The following is a 9,512-nucleotide window of genomic DNA, read 5'->3' on the forward strand; positions in this document are numbered from 1 at the left end:
CATTGCTGTTACGATGACATGGTTACAGGGCTCTTTCCAGAAGAACCTGGGAGAGCAGATGGTGGTTTCTGCAGAGGACGGCAAGGAACATGCAGTTATTGGAACAGCTTCCTAAGAAAGCATTTGAGGCACAAGGCAACCAAACCTTCCTACATATCTTGAGAATTACAGGGCAGGGGCAGGAAACAGTGTTTGCCATCCTCCAGTAGCAGAGGGGTGCTGGTGAGGTGAAAGGCCTTTAAGGCTGGGCGTGGTGGCTCACACCTGTAATCCCAGCACTTTGGGAGGCCTAGATGTGTGGATCACTTGAGGTCAGGAGTTCAAGACCAGCCTTAGCCGGGCGTGGTGACACACACCTGTAATTCCAGCTACTAGGGAGGCTGAGGCAGGAGGACCGCTTGAACCCGGGAGGTGGAGGTTTCAGTCAGCCGAGATCACACCACTGCACCCCAGCCTGGGTGACAGAGTAAGACTCTGTCTCAAAAAAAAGAAAGAAAAGAAAAAAAGAGGTTCAAATGCAGCACTGCTGTGTACAGGGGCTGGGACAGGAACTCAGAGTAACTCCTTAGGCAGAGTGGCGAGCCAGGGGGCCCCAGGATGAGGGGCCTGTGGCGCCATCTTTCAAATACTGCACAATCTCTAGTGTCTATGGAAGTTACCATCTTCTGCAGGTGTATGTCACTTAAAAAACAGAACAGGCCAGGCACAATAGCTCACCCCTGCCGTCCCAGCACTTTGAGATGCTGAGGTGGGAGGATCACTTGAGACCAGAAATTTGAGACCAGCCTGGTGCACATAGCATGACCCTTTCTCTAAATAAGAAAAAATGAAAATGAGGCCGGGTGCGGTGGCTCACGCCTATAATCCCAGCACTTTGGGAGGCTGAGGCGGGTGGATCACGAGGTCAAGAGATTGAGACCATCCTGGTCAACATGGTGAAACCCCGTCTCTACCAAAAGTACAAAAATTAACTGGGCATGGTGGCACGCACCTGTAGTCCCAGGTACTCGGGAGGCTGAGGCAGGAGAATTGCTTGAACCCAGGAGGCGGAGGTTGCAGTGAGCCGACACTGCGCCATTGCACTCCAGCCTGGGCAACAAGAGTGAAACTCCGTCTCAAAAAAAAAAGAAAAAGAGAAAAAATGAAAATGAGAAAAGAGAAAGCACATTTCCCTGTATCTACAAAAAAGAAAAAATTAGCCAGGCATGGTGGCACCTGCCTGTGGTCCCAGCTACTCGGGAGGCTGAGGCAGGAGGATTGCTTGAGCCCAGAGTTCAAGGTTATGGTGAGCTATGATTGTGCTACTGTGCTCCAGCCTGGGTGACAGCAAGACCCTGTCTCAAAAAAGAAACAAGCAAACAAAACAACACCAGTTCAGTCATGTCCTATTTCATACTCAGTTTTTTTCTTGGTGGCAATCCACAACTTGAATAAAGTTTTTCAGTACAGTGTGTGTGTGATTAAACATTCACAGTTTAGGTGTATGCATTATTCAGTTAAGGGTGTTCTTTCTTCTAAGATAACTTCAAATTGCTTAATAAAGCTGCCCAATGTCCTGAAAGGAAATAACTCACTGCATCATGGGAAGCTGCATTTTGTTGCTGCTGTTTTTTTTTGAGACGGAGTTTCGCTCTTGTTACCCAGGCTGGAGTGCAATGGCACGATCCCGGCTCACCGCAACCTCCGCCTCCTGGGTTCAGGCAATTCTCCTGCCTCAGCCTCCCGAGTAGCTGGGATTACAGGCACGCGCCACCATGCCCAGCTAATTTTTTGTATTTTCGGTAGAGATGGGGTTTCACCATGTTGACCAGGATGGTCTCGATCTCTTGACCTCGTGATCCACCCGCCTCAGCCTCCCAAAGTGCTGGGATTATAGGCGTGAGCCACCGCACCCGGCCGTCAGTTTGATTTTTTTAAAGGATGAAATGTATCGGGAGGCAACGCAGTGGCTCACACCTACAATCCCTCAGCACTTTGGGAAGCTGAGATGGGTGGATCACTTGAAGTCAGGAGTTCCAGACCAGCCTGGCCAACATGGTGAAACCTGGCTCTACTCAAAATACAAAAATTAGCTAGCGTAGTGGCAGGTGCCTGTAATTCCAGCTACTCAGGAGACTGAGGCACAAGAATTGCTTGAACCTGGGAGGTGGAGGTTGCAGTGGGCTGAGATTGTGCCACTGTACTCTAGCCTGGGAGACAGGCTGTCTCAAATAAAATAAAGTATCAGAAGGGCAACTGTATTCTATTTTGGTTTTTAAGTTTGTGTGCTGCTCAGTAAGAGTTTTTAAATGGTGGAGACAGGTGCGGCGTGGTAGAGTCTGTTACCAGAGATAGGTGAAGCAAACAGAGGAGGAAGTAGCCCCTGCCCGCACCGCTCACGTAGGCAGCGCGTTTTCCAGCAGAGCACAAACGCACCTTGGCGTGCAGCGTGGCCAGCTTGTTAGAACCGTGCTCCTGGCTTCGTCCTCAGGGATGCCAGTTCAGTAGGTCTGAGGCGGGCCCCCAGAAAGCTGTACAAGCCGCTCAGATGGTTCTGATGAAGGTGGTGGTCCATCCTGAGAGTGACTGGATTATGAGGTCCACAATGAGGTGGGTGCTGGGGTTCCTCCTACTTTGGGACCTGGCGGGCTTCTGTGAGTCCCTTCTGTGGGCGGCGGGCCTGTGCATCAGAAGGAGGCCAGGTGCCAACCCTCAAACCCGGCAATCACAATAGCACGAGTGTAAGTTCCACATGTGATGCTGCTGTACAGCCAGCTTTGAAGATCTCTGTGCTAGGGACCGCAGGGCTAGAGGTAAGATTCCACCGCAATGTGTTTTAGTGGGTGTTAACTAGAAAACAAAAATCTTTGGCAGCAGAGCGGTCCGCAACTGACCTTTCTGGTTACTTAGAAGTTCACAGGCCCTTTGTAGTAGAGATATCTACTAAAATTACCTAATAATAATGGCTACTGGCCAGGCACAGTGGCTCACACCTGTAACTCCAGCATTTGGGGAGGCCAAGGCAGGAAGATGGCTTGAGGTCAGGAGTTCAAGACAAGCCTGGGCAAACAGTGAGACCTGTCTCTACAAAATAATTTTTAAAAAAGCAATTAACCAGGCATAGTGGTGCATGCCCCTAGTCCCAGCTACTTGGGAGGCTGAAGCGGAGAATCCCTTGAGCCCAGGAGTTGGACGCTGCAGTGAGTCGTGATAGTACCACGGCACTCCAGCCTGGGCAACAGGTTGAGACACTGTGTGTGTGCTGGGGGCAGGGGTGGAAGGGGAAGAAAGAAAAAAAATAATGGTGGCTGGGTGTGGTGGCTCATGCTTGTAATCCCAGCGTTTTGAGAGGCTGAAATGGGCAGATTGCTTGAGCCCGGGAGTTCGAGACCAGCCTGGCCAACATGGCAAAACCCCATCTCTACTAAAAACACATAAAACTAGCTGGGTGTGCTGGCACACGCCTGTAGTAGCTACTGAGGAGGCTGAGGTGGGAGGGTCACCTGAGCCTGGGAGTCTGAGGCTGTAGTGGGCCATGATCGCACCACTGCACTCCAGCCTGGGTGACAAATGAGATACTGCCTCAAAAAAAACAATAAAATTTAAAAAGAAATAGAGGCTACTATTTACTGCCTCTCCACCATGTGCTTTGCAAACAGGATATTCTTTTTTATCCTAATGCGGTCGCAGTGTAAGTATTCTCACCTGTTTACAGATGAGGTACCTGAGGCTTGTATTAAAGATGGTGGTCCAAGACACCCATGCTAGTTAAAAGGCTGAACTAGGCTCCAAACCTCAGTCTGCTGGATTCCAAGGCCGGTGCTCTTCGCTTTTGCCGTGGGGCTCAGGTCCCCGGCCACTGGGACCACTTCATGGGCTTCTCTTACCAAGCCCTTTCTCAGGCCAGGTGCCCTCACCCTGTGTGGGCGGGGCTTGACCCAGTCGTCCCCTGGGGAGATGGACCTGGTGTCCTCATGTGGTTTGTCACGTTTATTGGTGTGAGCAGGGGCTGGAAGCTGACCCATGGGAGTCTGAGCCCACATACAAAGGCATGGGTGGGGGCTCTCATAGGTGACCCTAGTTCCTAACATAGTACTTTCTGATCAGGGGCCAAACCAAGCCACTTCTCCATCTATACCTACCCAAACCTCTGGACTGCGTGAATGGTTTGGTTTTCTCCAGCTGGTTCCTTGGTATAAATTTCAATGAACTTCCTGAAAATCCTCAAATTGTGCTTTATTTTATATATATATATTTGGGAACAATCTCGTCTCACTGCAACCTCCGCCTCCTGGGTTCAAGCGATTCTCCTGCCTCAGCCTCCTAAGTAGTTGGGATTATAGGTGCCCACCACCACGCCCAGCTAATTTTTGTATTTTTGGTACAGATAGGGTTTCATCATGTTGGTCAGGCTGGCCTTGAATTCCTGACCTCAGGTAATCCACCTGCCTCGGCCTCCCAACGTGCTGGGATTACAGGTGTGAGCCACCACACCCGGCCTATTTATTATCTTTTTTTAGACAGAGTCTTGCTCTGTCGCCCAGGCTGGAGTGCAGTGGTGCGATCTTGGCTCACTGCAACTGGGTCCCAAGTTCAGCGATTCTCCTACCTCAGCCTCCCTAGTAGCTGGGATTACAGGCACACACCACCATGCCTAACTTTTGTGTTTTTAGTAGAGATGTTGTTTCACCATGTTGGCCAGGCTGGTCTTCAACTCCTGACCTCAAGTGATCCACCCGCCTCGGCCTCCCAAAGTGCTGGGATTGGAAGCATGGGCCACCACGCCCAGCCGAATTGTGCTTTATTGATGCTATGGAAGCCTTATTACATCCACGCCCTCTGAAAGGATGAATGTTCACCACACTGAGTGGAGCTGCTCTCTGGGTGCAAGGATTCATTCAAGGAATGTTTACTGGACCACTGTGCTGGATGTGGGGTACAGGAGAAAACGATGTTCTCCTCCAGGAGTTGGCAGTGTGCCTGGCCAGCCACACAATTAACAAGCAAATGCTGTGTCTGGAAGCAAATGACTAATCTGGTCTAGGGAGTGAGGGAGCAGAGTAGGAGGGTCTGGGGAGGGGGAGGCCTGGCTGGGGCTGTAGGGGAGGGCTGAGGGCAGGAGCCAGGTGGAAGGGAGGCTGCCTTCGATGTCTACTACACTGAGGACCTCTGCAATATTCTAAGCACATTTAGGAAGTCACTGAAGACCAGATTTGCTCTTTCTTTTTTCTTGGGTACCTATTTAAGTTTTTTTAATGAGCATTGTTTTTATAATTAAAGATAGCTTTATTAAACAATTATAACCCCTCTATTTTAGAATAATCCAATCATATACCGCCTATGAAAAAATATTTATTAAAATGTACAAGAAGTAGGTGGGGATCACCGACAAAACAAAATTGGCTGTAAGATAGTCATTGTTGAAGCTGGGTGACAGGACATGGTGGTTCATTGCATTCATTTCTTTTTTTTAATTTTTTATTTCTGAGACGGAGTTTCGCTGTTGTTACCCAGGCTGGAGTGCAATGGCACGATCTCGGCTCACCGCAACCTCTGCCTCCTGGGTTCAAGCAATTCTTCCTCAGCCTCCCGAGTAGCTGGGACTACAGGCACGTGCCACCATGTCCCGATAATTTTTTGTATTTTTAGTAGAGACGGGGTTTCACCATGTTGACCAGGATGGTCTCAATCTCTTGACCTTGTGATTCACCTGCCTCGGCCTCCCAAAGTGCTGGGATTATAGGCTTGAGCCACCGTACCCGGCCTCATTTCTTTTTTCGAGACAGAGTCTCACTCTGTTGCCCAGGCTGGAGTGCAGTGGCACAATCTCAGTTAACTGCAACCTCCACCTCCCAATTGGAGGGTATCACTCCTGACCTCAAGTGATCTGCCCACCTCAGCCTCCCAAAGTGCTGGGATTACAGGCATGAGCCACTGTGCCTGGCCCATTTTATTAGTTTCTAAAAATACTTGAGATTCTCCATTTTAAAATGTGCAAGGGTTTTAGAAAGAATGTCTCACTTGCAAACACACTATCTGAAGCAGTTCAGGCTGGTGCGGCAGCTCATGCCTATAATCCCTGTACTTTGGGAGGCTGAGGCAGGAGGATCACTTCAGCTCAGGAGTTTGAGATTAATCTAGCAATACAGCGAGACCTTGTCTCTACAAAAAATTTAGCGAGGTGTAGTAGGGTACTTGGGAAGCTGAGGTGGGAGAATTGCCTGAGCCTGGGAGGTCAAGGTTTTGGGAGCCATGATCACACCATTGCACTCCTGTCTGGGCAACTCCTGCCTGTCTCAAAAATAAAGTAAAATAAAATAAAGCAATCCAAAATAATCCACAACTTTCTTAATTATCTTTTTGAGACGGAGTTTCACTGTTGTTACCCAGACTGGAGTGCAATGGCGCGATCTCGGCTCACCGCATCCTCCGCCTCCTGGGTTCAAGCAATTCTCCTGCCTCAGCCTCCCGAGTAGCTGGGACTACAGGCACGCGCCAACATGCCCAGCTAATTTTTGTATTTTTAGTAGAGACGGGGTTTCACCTTGTTGACCAGGATGGTCTCGATCTCTTGGCCTCGTGATCCACCCGCCTCGGCCTCCCAAGTGCTGGGATTACAGGCGTGAGCCACCGCGCCCAGCCTTAATTATCTTTTAAGTAAAATCTGTTTCTTACCAACAACATGCTGGTTGATAGCTTGATCAACGAACTGGCTTTTTTATGTGTTCATCAAGTAATAATGTATCTTTCCCTCAATTAGTCTAAATTAGTAAACCTGTTTATGCACATAAATTAGAAGGCAATCATTTTAAAATGTCACATAGAAGTATTTTAAATTTGAATCAAGATATTACAGCGATTCACACTACATGATTCACAAAGGGGAAGTGATTCTGGTGCTACCTGTGGCTTCTGGAAATGAGAACCTCATGCTTCGTGCCTCAGACTGAATCTCCTCGGGGTATGTTTATCAGAGCTTAAATTATCTTCGATACTTCACACTATCCAGCTCTGTGGCGCCTCTTCCAAGCAGGGGAAAGGCTGCCTGGGCCCATGGACACGACTTAGCAGACCCTGAGCAGGATTGCCCTGGAGGTAGAGGTGGATACTGAAACCCAATTCCTATTTCCCTTGCCCTAAGTCCACCTGGCCCATCTATGGGTAGAGAGCACATTGATTACACAGGTGACCTGAATGTCCAGTCTGCTAGATGCATTTCCATTGTAAGGTAATATACTGGCATTTTTTTGTATGTGTGGTAAGAAATGCTTTGACATAAAATTTACCATCTTAACCACTTATGTTTATTTTATTTTATTTTTTTGAGACACAGTTTCATTGTCGTTACCCAGGCTGGAGTGCAATGGCACGATCTTGGCTCACTGCAACCTCCGCCTCCTGGGTTTAGGCAATTCTCCTGCCTCAGCCTCCTGAGTAGCTGGGACTACAGGCGTGCACCCCCATGCCCAACTAATTTTTTTGTATTTTTAGTAGAGACGGGGTTTCACCTTGTTGACCAGGATGGTCTCGATCTCTTGACCTCGTGATCCACCTGCGTCGGCCTCTCAAAGTGCTGGGATTATAGGTGTAAGCCACCGCACCCAGCCCTTATGTTTATTTATTTTTTATAAGAGATGGGGTTTTACCATGTTGCCTGGGCTGGTCTTAAACTCCTGGGCTCAAGTGATCCGCCCACCTCAGCCTTCCAAAGTCCTGGGATTATAGATATGGCCACCAAGCTTGGCCTGTAGTACCATTTCTAAGTGTGCAGTTCAGTAGTGTTAACTATGTTCATATTGTGCAACCAGTCTCTGGAACTTTTCATTATTTCACACGGAAACTCTGGGCTGGGCGCAGTGACTCGTGCCTGTAATCCCAGCACTTTGGGAAGCTGAGGCAGGTGGATCACATGATGTCAGGAGTTTGAGACCAGCCTGGCCAACATGATGAAACCCTGTCTCTACTAACAATACAAAAGTTAGCCAGGTGTGATGGTGGGTGCCTGTAATCCCAGCTACTAGGGAGGCTGAGGCAGGAGAATTGCTTGAACTCAGGAGATGGAGGTTGCAGCGAGTCAAGATTGTACCACTGCCCTCCAGCATGGGCAACAGAGCAGGACCCTGTCTAAAAAAAGAGAAAAGAAACTCTGCACTTACACGCTGACCCTGTATGAAGAAACTCTGCACTTCGTAAGCTGACCCTATTTCTGTGAAGAAAAACAACTCCTTGTTCCTGCTTTCCCCAGCCCCCTGGCCACGACCATTCTACTTTCTATGAAGTTGACTACTCTGGGTACCTCATATGAGTGGAATCATATAGTAGTTGTCTGCGACTGGCTGGATCCATTCATCGTAATGGTCTCATGGTTCATCCGTGCTGCAGCCTGTGTCAGGATTCCTTTCCTTGTTGAGGCTGAATGATACTCCCGTGTGTGTACATTGCCAGCATCGGTTATAGGAGCAGCAAGATAAAGCACATGCTGCCCAGTGGCTTTCCAGATGTTCCTGATCGACAAGGTCAGGGAGCTGGGAGTGAAGTGCTGCTGATGCGCAGCAAGTTGTTCTGAGCAGAGACTGTTCAAAGTTTCCTCCAGAACCACAGGACCACAGCGGAGTGAGCAGCCCGCTGGGCCAGTCACCACTCCCAGGGCCGGGCTGTGCAGTGGGTAAAATGCACAGACGGCTCCATGTATGTTTTATTTGTTTAAATGAAACAATAAAAACTGCAGAAAAACCAACCAAAAAAACCCCACCACTCTATAGAGTGAGACCTGGGCAGCCCTCTGGGTTCTTATATATGACTGACCCAGGACAAGTTATTTGATCATTTTTAAGCACCAGTGTCTTTATCTAAAAAATGAGACTCCCACCCGGCTGAGTCGTGGAGGATTAAAGTGAGATGCTGTAGGATGAAAAGCATTTGTTCAGCAGCACAGCTGGTGGGTAGCAAGAGTCTATTCTCACATCCTACATCCTTGCCTTTCACAGGGTCAGAATCCAACATTCGACAACCAAACCCCGGGCGCTTGTAAACATGTGTTCGATCTGAATTCTGAAAACCATTACTCTAATTGCTTGGGTGGCGGGTGGAACGAGCATTTCTCAATGCGAACTTCCTCTTCTCTTAAACACAGATGAGGAAAAACAATAGGCACTTGTTCCACCTGGTGGCAATTTATATAAATGCTCAATGGAAATTAAAAAACGATACCATGGTAAATAGGAATTGTTGGGGGAAAACATTTTTGACAGCAGGCTCAACAGTACACCCTTCTAGGACCTCACATGAATTTATTTCAGCATTTCCAAATAGGAGCTTCCAACGGGACTTCTCAGCCACTGGAAGAGAAGTCCTGTTGGAACTTCCAAATTACCTGGTATAATTTTTTTTCAAAATAGATTTTTGAACTTTGCACCAGTCTTAGGGCATCCCACAGAGGGCATGGGGGCATTTGTATCAATAACAAACTGACAAAAACAGAAACAGAGCCCAATTCTTCTATCTAGTGAGGGCTGAGAACCAGTGCAATATTT

The sequence above is a fragment of the Callithrix jacchus genome, chromosome 18 (genome assembly GCF_049354715.1).
Source record: "Callithrix jacchus isolate 240 chromosome 18, calJac240_pri, whole genome shotgun sequence".
In the NCBI taxonomy this organism is placed as follows: domain Eukaryota; kingdom Metazoa; phylum Chordata; class Mammalia; order Primates; family Cebidae; genus Callithrix; species Callithrix jacchus.